The sequence below is a fragment of the Pristis pectinata genome, chromosome 2 (assembly GCF_009764475.1).
Source record: "Pristis pectinata isolate sPriPec2 chromosome 2, sPriPec2.1.pri, whole genome shotgun sequence".
Taxonomy (NCBI): domain Eukaryota; kingdom Metazoa; phylum Chordata; class Chondrichthyes; order Rhinopristiformes; family Pristidae; genus Pristis; species Pristis pectinata.
In genome coordinates, this window is record NC_067406.1 from 27,000,714 (window position 1) to 27,016,631 (window position 15,918).

Sequence of the window (15,918 nt, forward strand, 5' to 3'; positions counted from 1 at the left end):
GAAATGGATGTTCACAAGATGCATTCCAGGGATGAGAGATTGTTTATTGAGAAGAGATTAAGCAGATTAAGCCAATATAGAGTTTAGGAAAATGAAGGTGATTTCTTTGAAATGCGAAATCCTAACAGAGTTTGATAGGGTGGCTATTTCCTATGGCTGGGGCATCAGGACCCACAGCCTCAAGAAAAGAGGCTTACTATTCACGACTGAGATGAGAAAAACTTTCTTCGCCCATTGAATATTGAATCTTAAGTAGTCTAAATCCAGGAAATGATGCTGAATTAAAAGATTAGCCATGATCTTCTTGAATGGTGGAGCAGACATTAGGGGTTGAATGGCTTACTCTGTCTTTTATTTTATATTTAGTTATGTTCTTAAAAGTGGATGTTGATTACTTAGTTGTTGATTTAGTATCCATTCCTGCCCTAGTGACAGCCAAGTCTCTCTCATATGTCTGCACATCAGATGTTGGCTGAATCACCCAATCTCCCACCCCTACTGCAAGGGGAAAAATCTTGTCTCGAGAAACAGATCCCATTTGGCAAGACGTTCTTTCTGAAAAAGGCTCCTAGAGCAAAATTATGGACTTTGATAAAGATTGGATGGAAATGGGCAGCTGAGTGGCACAGCTGGTAGAGCTGCTGCCTCACAGTGATCAGGATTCAATCCCAACCTCAGGCTCAGTCTGTGTGGAGTATGCATGTTCTCCCTGTGACCACATGAGTTTCTCCAAGGTGTTCTGATTTCCTCCCACATCCTGAAGACGTGCAGGTTGGTAGGTTAATTTGCCACTGTAAATTGCCTCCAGTGTGTAGGTGAGTGATAAAAGTTGTTGGGAATGTGGGGAGGATAAATTAGGTTGAGTGTAGGATTAGTGATGATGTGTGCTTAATGCTTGTTAGAGATGGTGGGCTAAAGGCCTGTTTCCATGCCATATGCCTTTATGACTCTATGAAATCCAACACAAGCTTAATAGACAGATTCAAGCTTTGTTCAAGAGAATTGAGAGACCAATTAGGAGAATCTGGAAGTAATGACAATCATTATGAGAAATTTCATAGACAATAGGAAAATACTGATGGATAGGAAACAAATTAATGAGATGTTCAGAAGGGTGACAAAAACAGATACAACAACCATAAGTCCTGTGTATAATACTGGAATTACTTACATCTGAGGGTTATCTGCATAACACCTAATAAAGAGTGGTTAATGAAGGCTTGGATAGCAATGTTCTGCTTGACCAACCTCCTTGATTTCTTTAAGAATGTGACAATGCAAGTCAATTGTGGTAAGGAAATATACCCACTCAAATGTTTTATGGGTAGATTTCCAAAAGGAATGCTTTTATTTGAAAGGGTACTCAATAAAGCTCAAAATGGTAAGATTGTGAAACAAAACTTGGGTAAGTGAGAAGTTTTCTGAAAAGTGGAAAACAATATACACTGTTGAAAGCTTTGTGTTAAGGTTATGGAAATAGTGCACCTAGTGCTAAATATTGGATCACTAATGCTTCTGATTTGCTTTGGTGGCTTGGATTGAGAATCCCAATGCGAACTGGTCAAATTTGCAAATGTCATCAAACTTAGTGAGCAAACAGAATTGAAGGAGGCAGCCCAGAAATCAAGAATAACACGAGTGGGCTAAATGACAGATTTTTGTTTATTGGAATCATTACTGGAATCTGGGCATCAGTGGCAAGGCCAACATTTATTGCCCAACCCTTATTGCCCTTGAGAGAGTGGTCATGAATTGCCTTGTTGGATTTCATAGAATCATAAAGAGATACAGCATGGAAACTGGCCTTTAGTGAATGTACTTCCACAGCAGTGTTGGCAGGGAGTTCTGGATTTTAAGTTCCATCTTTTCTTTAGCACTCTAATGCTAGATCCTGCCTTCATTGAGGATGAGGATATTCTTGGAGTCTCCTCCTCTCATTAGCTATTTAATTGTGCACCACTGTTCATAACTCGATGTGGTAGGACTGCAGGTCTGATCCATTTGGTGTGAGATCATTTAGCTCTATTCTATGCTCTTTTTGTTTGCCATGTGAGTAGTCCTGTGTTGCAGCTTTACCCTGCTGGCATCTCATTGTGTTTTGGTATGCCAAGTGTTGCTCTTGGCAAGCCCTTTGGCACTCCTCATTGAACCAGACTTGGTCCCTTGTCTTCATTGTGGGGAATATGCTGAGCCATGAAGTTACCTGCTGAGGTGGTGTTCATTTCTGATGCTGATGGTCCACAGTACCTCATGAATGTCCAGTTCTGAACTGCTAGATCTGTTTTGAGACTATCCCATTTAGCACGTTTGTGGTTCCACAGAACACATTATTCTTGGTATAGTGAAACCTCAAGTATATATGCAAAGCTGTAATCTTTTTGTCCCTGCTTTGATCAGAAATTAATAGTTACAGTACCTTTGCTCCATATCCATGCATGAGTTAACAACCCTGATGTTCCTTGAAATGAACAAACTACAAGTAAATGAACAAAGTCTGATTGCTGGATTGTAAAGCCATCACTATTTGGTTGCTCTGGGGGTTTGGATATGAATTTTGTATGTGAATTATGTTGTTAGTGGCGGAGAGACGATGTAAGTTAGGAAGAAAAACAGAGTTCACCAAGTGATCAAAGAAGCAGATGGGGAGACTCAGTGGCTCATGGCAGACAACCTAACGGAACAGAACATAAACTTGTTGAAGTTTGAAGATGAACAAATTCTCCTCTTGCCTTTTAAATTGTGAATCACAGCTCATTCAGGAGATTCACATGGAAACAATTGGCCACTCTTTAAGACAAAAGAGCAATCCAGCTAAATCATTCCTACATTTCTCTCTCAGATTGTCCTCAAGAGGCTGTTTTGTTTTCAATCCTCCATTGCCATCTGGATTTTAGATGTTCAGATTTTAATAGAGGTGCACTTGATTTTTGCTGTCATGTTGAAGAGTCCAAGGCAGGCCCGAGGAAAGCACACTTTGGGCCAGATGTGGCCTGCTGACTACTTGCTGTGCTTCCCTGATTTAGCCAGGTTTAGTCATGCAAACACCAGGGGCTAGTCTGTCCAGCCTACAGAAATGTGATCTAAACAAGTGTCCCAACCTCAACTCAGTTATCGATCTAATTCTCTACATTAGACTTTCCTCAACACCAGTCCATTGAGACCCCTTTCAAGCTTGTGATCACCAATAATATCGCAATGCATTATACTATTTAGCCAATCAGATGAATCCACCAACTTTAAATCAAGGTACACAGGAAAACTTCCTGGGTTCATTATTTGTAATGGAAAATGGCGTTGTTTGTTCCTTTATGATATAAATTACAAAGAAGAATTAGAGGGAATCATAACGAATGTGTAAAAATATTGTCTCCCTCCAGTACTGATGCTTGGTGAACTACTAAAAGTATTTATTATTCTTCTGCTTAAAAATTTGAAAGTGGGATGTAATTCAGATGAAGGCTTTTAAATGCACATTGCTGCTTCAGTTAAAAAAGAACAGTTGAGATTAGGTTAAATGCGGTACAAGTTCAGTACATGAGCAGTTTGATTAGGGGAGAGTGCACAAGGGTAGATTTCCACCTCCACTTTCAACTGAGGCTTCCTTGGGACTACATCAATCACTAATTCCAAATTTGTATATATATGGGGGGAAGGAAGAGGGAGGTCCTAAATTACAAGTGCTGGGGCTCTTTAACATTTGCTACTACATCGAACTAAGTGTCCCCCCGATTATAACCCTCCCCCGTACCATTCCACATTTTAAAAAGTCTATTAGACTCATTCATACCTACAACAGGGACCATGGAGAGTGGAGATGGAACCTAATCAACTACCTTAGCGGTTGAACGATCTGTGCAATTGCCACAGGCTCCAGCGTTAATGTGCCCATGGGGCTGTTTGTAGCATTCGGTTGTACATCAAAGGCAAGTCATGGCACATTAAATAATTCAGAATTTGAATCAGTGGGAAGGGTTTCTGTTCATTTGTTCTAAGAAAAATTAATGATAAGCAACTAAATAGCTAAATATTTTTTAATTTCAGCAAATGGGAAGGACAGAGGAACTTATGGATTTTCAAGCCATAACTTTGCCCTTCCTACAATGAGGGATCTATTCTTGTTTATCATTATATATCACAGAAAAGCAGAATAAAAGATGTAAAAGCAAATATCGTCAAGAGATGAGAATAAAACATAAAGCAAAAAACTTTTAGTTTATTTAATTTTCAATGAAGAATTGTGGTGTTTGGGGGTGCAAAGTTAGGCATGGACCAGTTGGGCTGAAGGGCCTGTTGCTGTGCTGTATGACTCTATAAGTGTTTTCCAAATTGGTCCAAATCCGGTGTTACCAAAAATGTTAGAATTTATTTATATAAAAACTACAAGTTTTTTTGCCCTTCAACAGCTATTTTTAAATGTTTTGTTCCCTGTAAATTAAACTTGGTAGTTTTATGAAAACAATCTTTAACTATACACGCCTAACAATAATGTTCTGCTTTAATTTAGAAAAACTGTTTACCCTGTGTATTTAATTCATGAGGAAACAAGTGCAAAATACTTTTGATCGTATCTCTAGTGGTGAATCGGGGAAAGTTGAAATGAAATTTAAAACATAATTTAAATATATTCTTTCATTTTGTTTTCTCCAAATATTCAGAGTAAATGTCACCTACGATATACGTGGTATTGAATCAAACATTGGCAGGGAGCTTCCTCAGTAAGTTGATCTTACTGAGGAAGAGCTGCTACAATTCAGGGTTTGAGGCTAAGAAGAGAAACAATAAAATGTTTTTTGTGTAGAGATTCCTATTAGAAGATTTTGTTGGTTTACAAGAAGATTATATTTTACTTTGTTATTGAACAGCATGCATTTGCTGTCTGGCTAAGATATGAAAAATGGGCCACCCAGGTCATTTTCTCTTCTCTTCCATCAGGGAGAAGATACAGGATCCTGAGGACACGAACCACCAGGCTTAAGGACAGCTTCTACCCCACTGTGATAAGACTATTGAACGATTCCTTTATACGATGAGATGGACTATGACCTCACGATTTACCTTGTTGTGACCTTGCACCTTATTGCACTGCAGTTTCTCTGTAGCTGTAACATTTTACTCTGTACTGTTATTGTTTTTACCTGTACTACAGCAGTGGACTCTGTACTAACCCAATGTAACTGCACTGTGTAATGAATTGATCTGTACGATCGGTACGCAAGGCAAGTTTTTCACTGTACCTTGGTACAAGTGACAATAATAAACCAAGAATAATAATAAATAATAGTAGATATCTCACAGTGGTTGCTGTTCTCGGAGCTAAACAACAATGTAAGTACATTGAGGTGGGGGGATGGTAGAACTGGTTTTAAGAAATAAGCAAGGATCTACAATAGTCTTCAGACTAGAGATTCTTTCATGTAGTACAACATTTTGTTTTTTAGATGATTTGAATTTTATCAAAAAACTAATTGCTAAATGAGCAATTTGCATACTTCTGGAAATTTGATCTGGGTCTCCCATGCATATACAAGATGGAGACAGCCTTACATGTGGAGTGAGGTCAAGCAGTGTGTTGCCAGACACCTCAGACTCTGCCTCCTGTGAATACTTGCAGGTTTCTTCCACATCACACACTGACTTGGAACTTTACCATCGTTTCATCAGTGCCCCTGGGTCCAAGTCCTAGATGCCTTATACAGCTACACTGTGGGAGTACCTTCACCACATAGACTGCAGTGATTGCAGAAAATGTGTCATCATCGCCTTTTTAAAAACAATCAGGGGAAGTCAACAAATGCTGGTCTTGCTGGTGATATGAACATCCCATAAATAAATAAAATAATTACTTGATACCTTATCCACTCACCCCGTGCTTCTGACCACCCTCCATATCTCCAAAACTGATCATCTCTTCCTCACCAACAACTCAACAATCCCCCACTATAAAAAACTCTCTCTACAATGTCTCATCTGTAATCAAGGCTGGCGTGGATTCCTCATGCAACATAACTTAAAGCACCTATCCTAGCGTTGAAGAATTTCTAAGCCATTATTGGTGGTTAATGACCCATCCAGGGAAAGGAGGAAGACAAACAAATGTAAGGAGACAATTTGCAACTAAGCATCAACAATTTTATATGCATGTGTCTTTGGCACTGTATGAGGACATTTTGTGCGATAATGTTTCACATAACTTGTTCCCAAGTCTCTTAAACATCCATAATACAATCCTTAGAGCACTGGATGAACGTGTACAAGACATTAGCAATCTGCTGTGAAACTCCCGAATGACATAAGTAACCTTTCATTTTATTGTTAGCTAAATATAACACTGGAATACTTGTGAGCATAGCTGATTTCAGTACACAATTTATCCTGAAGTCCAAATGACAAAAGTTTGCTGCCATTGGCTGTCTTTTGCTTCTATCTCTGACAAAATTTCGTTGAGTTTTATAGAATAATTAGGCCACTTGACCTATTGTCCATGCCTCCTTCCACCTTATTTCTTTTCACTTCCATTCCACTCTCGCCATGTTCTTACTTATCTCCCCCTTTAATGTATCTGGTCTAATCGCATCAACCATTCCATGTAGAACCACGTTCTACATTTCCTCCATTTTCTGGTTTCGTCAATGACATCTGTGAGCAGGAATTCCTTTTCTTAGAACTCCTTACACCTACACTGATTTTCTTCTTCATCACTCCTGAAAATGCCAAGATATGACTCCACAAGCACCAACACCTTTCTGGTATCCAACTATTCAACAGGGGTCAAAGAACCTATTCTGCGGCACGGTAGTGTAGTGGTTAGCATAACGCTATTACAGTGCCAGCAACCCAGGTTCAATTCCCGCCACTGTCTGTAAGGAGTTTGTACGTTCTCCCCATGTGTCTGCGTGGATCTCCTCCGGGTGCTCCAGTTTCCTCCCACATTCCAAACACATACAGGTTAGGATTTGTGGGCATGCTATGTTGGTGCCGGAACAGTGGCGACACTTGCGGGCTGCCCTGAGCACATTCTCAGTAATGCAAATAATCGCATTTCATTGTGTGTTTCGATGTACATGTGACTAATAAATATCTTATCTAATGCAATTATTAGATTTTTGAGAGCAACGATTTTTTTTGGGTTTGAATAAAAGGAACTTTTGTTTGCTTTTTCAAAGAGGTTTGACAATATTCCATGAGTATTATCTGTGCCTTATCTGTAGCCATATTTTCTTGCTCCTCTTCTAATCTCCTCACTGACCGTCAACATAGGTACACCTCAAGGCTGTGAGCTTAGCCCCCTGCTCTACGCCCAATACACACACGGATGTGTGGCTGAGCACAGCTCCAATGCCGATGACACCACTGTTGTTGGACGAATCACAGGTGATGTGTTAGCATACAGGAGTAAGATAGGACACCTGACTGAGTGGTGCCGCAACAACGACGTCTCGCTCAACGTCAGTAAATCTAAAGAGCTGATTGTTGACTTCAGGAAGGGGAAGTAGGGTGAACATGCGCCAGTCTACATTGGGGGATCGGCGGTGGGGAGAGAGTCAGCAGCTTTACATTCCTGGGCACTAGTATGTCAGATGACCTGTCCTGGGCCCAGCACGTAGATGCAATCATAAGGAAGTACTCCAGCATCTTTACTTTCTTAGGAGGTTAAGGAGGTTCACTTGTCACTGAACACTCTAACAAACTTCTACAGATGTACCGTTGAAAGTATCCTGACTGGGTGCATCATGGTCTGGTACGGCAATTTGAATGTAAAGGAATGCAAGAAGCTGCAGAGAGTAGTGGACTCTGCCTAATACATCACGAGCACATCCCTCCCCATCATTGATAGTATCTACAGGAGTTACTGCATCAAGAAGGCAACATCCATCATCAAAGATCCGCACCATCTAGGCCATGCCATCTTCTCTCAGCTACCATTGGACAGGAAGTACAGAAGCCTGAAGTCCCACACCACCAGGTTCAAGAATGGCTACTTCCCTTCAACCATTCGGTTCTTGAATCAACCGACAGAACCCTAATCACTACAGTTTAGCAACACTATGACCACTTTGATCACTTTCCACTAAAATGCACTTGTTTTATTTTGTTCTAATTGTCTTCTTTCTTGTAAGAATTGTGTATAATTTATGCTTAATCTGTTTTTCTTGTGAATACCACTTACCTGATGCTATGTGCCTAAGATGCTGCTGCAAGTAAGCTTTTCATTGAACCTGTATATACATGTGCTCATGACAATAAACTTGACTTCGACTTTGACTTTGATAAAGGAGCAGAGATTCAAAGGTGTTAAGTCACATTTATAATGGATAACAAAAACATAATGCAGCTGTCAAGTGATGGACTTTATGAATAACTGTTGCAAGGGGGAACATAAGGTGGTCAATTGATCATTCAGTGCTGAGCTGCTAATGTCCATAAGCATGCAAATATTGTTCAGAAACAAGGATGAATGGGAACCCCTGAAGATACTTCTTCTTATCCTTGAATCTGGATGCATAAATCCAGTTATGCCACTCCAGCTCTAACACAGCTACTATCGGGTACTCAGTAAAGATAAGAGACTAACCTAGGGTCATTTCTGTCCTTGACAAATACTTTTTAGCTGTCAACCATGACTCAAACGTACCATTCTCACCTGCGAGTGAGAAGGTTGTGTGCTTAAGTTTTACTTCAAGGACTTTAGTTCAGAATTTAGGATAACAATAGGTACAAATACACCTTGATACAAAAAATGGCTCGCACCAAAGTTAAAGTTGAAACCCAATGTACTTATGACAATGGTAATTGATTCCTCTTACTCCTTCTTGACCTGTCTGCAGCCTTTGCCACAACATTCTCCTCTTCCAATATCTCTACACTACGTCCAGCTATACTCATTTGGTACCATTCATTTCAACTCGGTCATGATGTCTTCCCTTCCCAATCCTGCACCGTTACCTCTGACATCACGAGTTTCTCATTTACACACTGCTCCTCAACAGCATTATCCAAAGATACAGTGGCAGTGTACAATGGTCATACCAGCTCTACCTCTCTGAGCACCTCCATTGTCTCAGAGAGACACAAGAGTCTGCAGATGCTGGAATTCATTTTCATCCCCCTCTACCTCCTCTCCCCTCCCAGTTCCATCCACCCATTACCCACTCAGTTCACCCACAGGTTTCCCCCTCCCCTCCCCCACATGGCCCTGGTTCCATCTGGCCGTCCACCTCACCCCTAATAGTTCCCATTCTCACCTTCCTCACCTATCAGATTCTAGCACTGGCAGTCTTGTTCCAGCACTGGCAAGGGCAGCGTTCCTGCTTGGCACCCCCCAGCAGCTGTCTCCACCTTCATCCTCCTCTCCCAGCTCCATCTTCCTCTTCTTTTTTATGTCTGTGCCTCTACCTATCATCCAGCTGCCTCTGCTTCTGAACTTCACCCCTCAGCTCCCCTTAGCTGGCCCGATCTGCTTGGCATCCTCCACCCTCACCTCTCAGTCCACCAACCACGTCTGGGCCCTGTTTCACCACTCCCCCACTCCACTTTACGCTGGCTATCTCCCCCTCCACTCTCAATCCTGATGCAGGATTTTGACCAGAAATGTTGACAGTTCCTTCCCCCCACAGATGCTGCTCGACCCGCTGAGTTCCTTCAGCAAATTGTTTGTTGATCCATTGTCTCTGAGTTGTCAGTCTGCTTGCCTGATACATGATTCTGGATTAGCCAAAGATTCCTTCAAATAATTATGGAAAAGATCAAAGTCTTTATCTTCAGTCTCTGTCACAAACTCTGTTCCCAGCTACCAGCTCCATCCCTTCCCTGGCACTTTCTGAGGCTGAAACAAACAGTTCAACCTTAACATCACACTTAATGCCAAGACAATTTTTGGCCCACATATCCCTATTAATACTAGGATCAAATATTCCCAACTTGGTAATATTCCCACTCTACCCCTACCTCAGCTCATTTGCTGCTGAAACCTTCATCCACATCTTTGTTACCTGTAGACTTGATTACACCAATGCAACACTGGTTGACTTCCTATTTCCTACCTTCCTTCCAGTTGAGGTCATGTAAAATTCTGCTGCCATAGGCTGCACCAACTCATTGTTCCTGTGCTTCCTGATTTACACTGCTTTAAACAATGCATTAATTTAAAGTTTTCAGGAGCCTTGTTCCTGGAGACTTCATGGCTTTGCCACTCCGTACCGTCTCCAGGTTTTACTCACAAACGTTCCCAATTTTAATCACTCCACCATCTGTTCCCATAGCACTAAACCCTAGAAATTCCCCTCTTCACCTCTCTGCCTTTCTTTCCTCTTTTAAGCTGCTCCTTTAAAACCCACATCTTCCTGCCGCACCAATTGCTCTTACTTGTGGCTTGCATCACATTTTGTTGGATAACACTCCTATGAAGCAGCTTGTGATTCTTTTCTACTGTAAAGGCACCAGGTGATTTATTATTATCGCTGTTGTTGTTGCTGACAGTCCAGTGCATTACAGAGGTGGCGCTGCAGTCTCAGAGGAGCTATCTTTCAGATGCAATGTTAAATCAAGTTCACATCAGGCTGTCGGTGAATGTAAAACTCCTCATGGCACTATTTTGATAAAGGGAAGATCTGTTCTCTTCAGTGCTCCAGCCATTATTAGTCCCTCAATCATCATCAATTAAAAATATATACTAGATATTGTGGTTGTTATTACACTGCAGCATGCTGGATCTTGCCAAGCTCAATTTGACTGTCACTGTCCCATTACAATGACAATTACATCTCAAAAAATATCCAATTGCCTGTAAGCATACTTCTGGATGACCTAGTTTGTGAAAGGCACAATATAGATATCTGTAGAACTTTGGTTAGGCTGCATTTAGAGTACTGCATGCAATTCTGGTCACCTCACTATAGACAGGATGCCGAGGCTTTAGAGAGGGTGCAGAGGAGGTTCACTAGGATGCTGCCTGGATTAGTGGGCATGTGCTATCAGGAGAGGCTGGATAAACTTGGGCTCTTTTCTCTGGAGCGAGCGGAGGCTGAGGGGTGATCTATTGTAAGTGTATAAAATTATGAGGGGCATAGATAGGGTGGACAAGCAATATCTTTTTCTCATTATTGAGCGATCCAATACCAGAGGGCATGCATTTAAGGTGAGAGGGGGTAGGTTCAGAACAGACGTTAGGGGTATGTTTTTTACTCAGAGAGTTGTGGATGCCTAGAATGCGTTGCCTGATAGGGTGGTGGAGGCAAATTCATTGGGGGCTTTTAAGAGAGTCTTGGATGGGCATATGAACGAGACAAAAATGGTGGGATATGGGCAATCTGTAGGTAGGAGGGATTAGCTATGTCGGCACAACATTGTGGGCTGAAGGGCCTGTTCTATGCTGTACTGTTCTAGGTTCTATAAATGTAGGCAATTTTCTTTAACAAACTACTGGGTTGCACTGGCTTGCTTGTGGGACTTCAGCACTTCAGCACTTCAGCATTATTGTGCATGTGTTGCTCTGCAACAGTTGATCTACTTTGCCTGAGATTTCTGACCATTCTACCCGCAAGCAACAAAGAGAAATCATTGTAAGCTTTGATGAGTTGAGCTGATTCCCACAAATAGTCATTGCAATAACTAGAGAAGAATGAAAAAGATTTACACAAGTAAGTCCCCAGTCTAACCAAAAAGTTTACTGTTCATTTCTCTACAGGAAGCAGTGGGTCATCTGTATTATTATTTCTTAGATGTATTGATTGGCTGGTGGGAAAACTACATGGCACCAGATACTTGTAAGTTCCAGCAATTCCGATGCAACAAATTAACTTTGATGCCTGATCTGACAATAAATATCCATTCGAGAATTCACTTTCACATTTGCTTCTGGCAATTTCCTCCATTAAAGGAGGTTTTACCTGTTGAGAAAACCAGGTGAAAAGCCAAGGGCTATTGTGTGGGAAACCAGTGAAGAGCAGGAGAGAAGTACAAGTAAATCAATGAGTAGTGATTACATGACATTCAACACAGATGCTGTTTGTAGGAGGCAGGCATGACTCAACAGAGTCACGACAAGAGAGCTGAATTATGAAGTAGGGGAAGAAGCACTGTGATGAGTCGCATATTATAAAATAGTTATGATCAAGGAGGCCATTACACCCATTTAACTCAGAATAAAATACCACAATTTCCTCTCGTCTAAAGTTTTCAGCCTCAATTTCCTACTGGTAAGGTCATTCAGACAACAATTACCCTTTAAGTAAAGAGGCTATTCAGGGCAACTGGCTTGAATTTACCTTTCAACAGTTTTAACTTAAGGATTCCAGGTTTGTCTCCTGAAATATCCTGAAAGAGTGCTCCAGATCACTTTATCTCTGCTTCTCATTATCTGAGGCACATCTGTAAAGTTCCATCTCAGTTCTCCTTCAAGGTCACATTGCCTTTATCTGCATGATCCCATATATCTTGGTTTTTCTTATATCCAGAAATCTATCAATCTCTGTTTTGATTGCAGTCAATGATAGTCCTCCACGGTAGAGAATTCTGAAGAAACACCACCCTCTGAGTGAAAAGAATTTCCTCATTTCAGTCCTAAATGACCTATCTCTTATTTTGAAATTTATGACTCGAGGTTCCTTAGCCAAGGGAAACATCTGCTCTGCATCAAGCCCTTTATATTTCTCACCTCTCATTAGAACCATAGAACCATACAGCACAAAACAGGCCCTTCGGCCCACCATGTTGTGCCGTCCATCAAACCACCCTCACGCTATCTAACCCTTTCCTCCTGCATATCCCTCTATCTCACATTCCTCCATGTGCCTATCCAACAAACTCTTGAACCTGTCCAATGTATCTGCCTCCATCACCACCCCAGGCGATGCATTCCATGCACCAACCACTCTCTGGGTGAAAAACCTCCCCCTGACATCTCCCCTGAGCCTCCCACCCATAACCTTAAAGCCATGCCCTCTCGTCTTGAGCATTGGTGCCCTGGGAAGGAGGCGCTGGCTGTCTACTCTATCTATTCCTCTCAATATTTTATATACCTCTATCATGTCTCCTCTCATACTCCTCCTTTCCAGTGAATAAAGCCCTAGCACCTTAAGCCTCTCCTCATATTCCATACGCTCTAATCCAGGCAGCATTCTGGTAAATCTCCTCTGCACCCTCTCCAATGGCTCCACATCCTTCCTATAATGCGGCGACCAAAACTGAACACAGTACTCTAAGTGTGGTCTAACTAGAGGTTTGTAAAGCTGCATCATCACTTCACGGCTCTTAAACTCAATCCCACAAATTATGAAAGCTAACATCCCATAGGCCTTCTTAACTGCTCTATCCACCTGTGAGGCAACTTTCAGTGAACTGTGAATATGAACCCCCAGATGCCTCTGCTCCTCTACACTGCCAAGTACCTTGCCATTTACCTTGTACTCTGCCCTGGAGTTTGTCCTTCCAAATTCTACCACCTCACACTTCTCCGGATTGAACTCCATCTGCCACTTGTCAGCCCAGCTCTGCATCCTATCAATATCCCTCTGTAAGTTCCAACAGCCCTCCACACTATCCACAACACCGCCGATCTTAGTGTCGTCCGCAAACTTACTAACCCAGCCTTCCACCCCCTCATCTAAATCATCTATAAATATCACAAAAAGTAGAGGTCCCAGAACCGATCCCTGCTGGACACCACTAGTCACTGCCCTCCAATCCGAGGGCACTCCTTCCACCACAACCCTCTGCTTTCTACAGGTAAGCCAATTCCTAATCCACACAGCCAAGCTTCCCTGGATCCCTTGGCCTCTGACCTTCTGAAGAAGCCTTCCATGAGGTACCTTATCAAACGCCTTACTAAAATCTATATAGACCACATCCACCGCACTACCCTCATCAATCTTCCTCGTCACCTCCTCAAAGAACTCTATCAGGCTTGTGAGGCAAGATCTTCCCTTCACAAAGCCATGCTGGCTGTCCCTAATCAGTCCATTATTCTCCAGGTTTTCATAGATCATATCCCTTAGAATCCTTTCTAACAGCTTACCCACCACAGACGTAAGGCTCACTGGTCTGTAATTCCCTGGACTATCCCTACTACCTTTTTTGAACAAGGGGACAACATTTGCCACCCTCCAATCCTCCGGCACCATCCCAGTGGACAGCGAGGACTCAAAGATCCTTACCAGCGGTTCAACAATCTCCTCCCTCGCCTCTCGAAGCAGCCTGGGGAAAATCCCGTCAGGCCCTGGAGATTTATCCATCTTGATATTATTTAACAACTTCAACACATCCTCTCTCTTGATATCTACAACCTCGAGAACATTACCCTTACCAGCACTCCCTTCCACGTCATCAAGACCCCTCTCCCTGGTGAATACCGAAGAGAAGTATTCATTGAGAACTTCTCCCACTTCCGCCGCCTCCAGGCACATTCTCCCACCTTTGTCTTTAATCGGACCTACCTTTACCCTAGCCATCCTCCTACCCTTCACGTAGGTGAAAAAGGCCTTGGGATTTTCCTTAACCTTACCAGCCAATGCCTTTTCATGTCCCCTTCTAGCTCTCTTCAGCCCTTTCTTAAGTTCCTTCCTCGCTACTCTATATTCCTCATGGGCCCTGTCTGAACTTTGCTGCTTATACCTTATGTATGCTACCTTCTTCTCCCTAACTAGTCGTTCAACCTCTCTCGTCGCCCATGGCTCCTTCACCCTGCCATTCCTTCTGTGCCTCACCGGGACATATTTATCCCTAACATCCTGCATAAGATCCCTGAACATCGATCACATCTCCATGGTACATTTCCCTTCAAAAAGGACATCCCACTTTACACTCCCAACTTCTCTCCTTATAACCTCATAGTTCGCCCTTCCCCATTTAAATATCTTCTTGTCCTCTCTGCACCTGTCCCTGTCCATGACAATTTTAAAGGTTATGAAGCAATGGTCACTGTCTCCCATATGCTCACCCACCAATAGATCCTTCACCTGTCCCGGTTCATTTCCTAAAACTAGATCTAGCATGGCATTCCCTCTAGTTGGCCTGTCAACATATTGCATCAGGAATCCCTCCTGGACACATTTAACAAATTCTGTCCCATCTAAACCTTTGGCACTAAGCAGGTTCCAGTCAATATTTGGGAAGTTGAAGTCTCCCATTATAACAAACCTGTTATTTTTGCTTCTCTCCAAACACTGCCTGCCAATCTGCTCCTCTATATCTCTACTGCTACCGGGAGGCCTATAGAATACTCCTAGTAGAGTAACTGCTCCTTTCTTGTTCCTTACTTCCACCCATACGGACTCTAGAGATGATCCTTCTACAACATCCATCCTTTCCACAGCCGTAACAGTGTCCCTGACCAGTATCACCACCCCTCCTCCTCTTCTCCCCCCCTTCCCCATCCCTCTTAAAACACCGAAAACCAGGAATATTCAATATCCACTCCTGCCCTGACGTCAGCCATGTCTCAGTAATAGCCACAATATCATAGTCCCCCATACTTATCCAAGCCCTCAATTCATCTCCCTTATTCCTAACACTTCTTGCATTTAAGTAAACACACTTCAGTCCATCTACCTTACTACTTTTATAGCCTGTATTCTGCTTCTCCTTCCCCAAAGCCTCTCTAACTGTTTGATCTAACTTTTCCCCATCCCCTTCTTCCTCTGACCTACTCCTCTGGTTCCCTTTTGAATTCTGGAAAATCCAGGCCTAGTCAACTTAATCTCTCCTCATATACAGACCTTCCACTCCTGTAATCAGTCTAATGAATCTTTACTGCACTTCCTCTACAGCAAGTATATCCTTTGGGTAAGGAGACCAAAACTGTCCACATTGCTCCAAGCATGGTCCCAACAAGGACGTATGTAATTGTAATAAGAACATCTCTCCTCTTGTACTCAAATCCTCTTTCATTAAAGGCCAAAATACCACATGCTTTTCTAATTGCCT